This window comes from Petaurus breviceps, unplaced genomic scaffold (assembly GCF_028583685.1).
Source record: "Petaurus breviceps papuanus isolate PSGF00001 unplaced genomic scaffold, PetGlider_PUasm1.0 171, whole genome shotgun sequence".
Taxonomy (NCBI): Eukaryota; Metazoa; Chordata; class Mammalia; order Diprotodontia; family Petauridae; genus Petaurus; species Petaurus breviceps.
The window spans coordinates 17,663,278-17,663,527 of record NW_027185754.1 but is presented as its reverse complement, the minus strand read 5'-3'; positions in this window follow the sequence as shown (position 1 = coordinate 17,663,527).

Sequence of the window (250 nt, the reverse complement as noted above, 5' to 3'; positions counted from 1 at the left end):
GTCCATTATTGTAGTCATCATTAATGTAATTATTATTAAGTATGCCCTCTGGTAATTTGGGGGAAACTAAGGACAGCTGGAACATAGCTTGTTTAGGGCTTTATTTTGACAGTTTCTAGTTGAATAGACCACCTTTGAACTTTTGTTTGGAAATGTTCAGTTCTTTTTCCCAGTTTGTGTGGTATCCATACAATGTCACAACTTTTTGGAGACAGACAGACAGACAGACAGAGAGGAAGAGAGAGAGAGA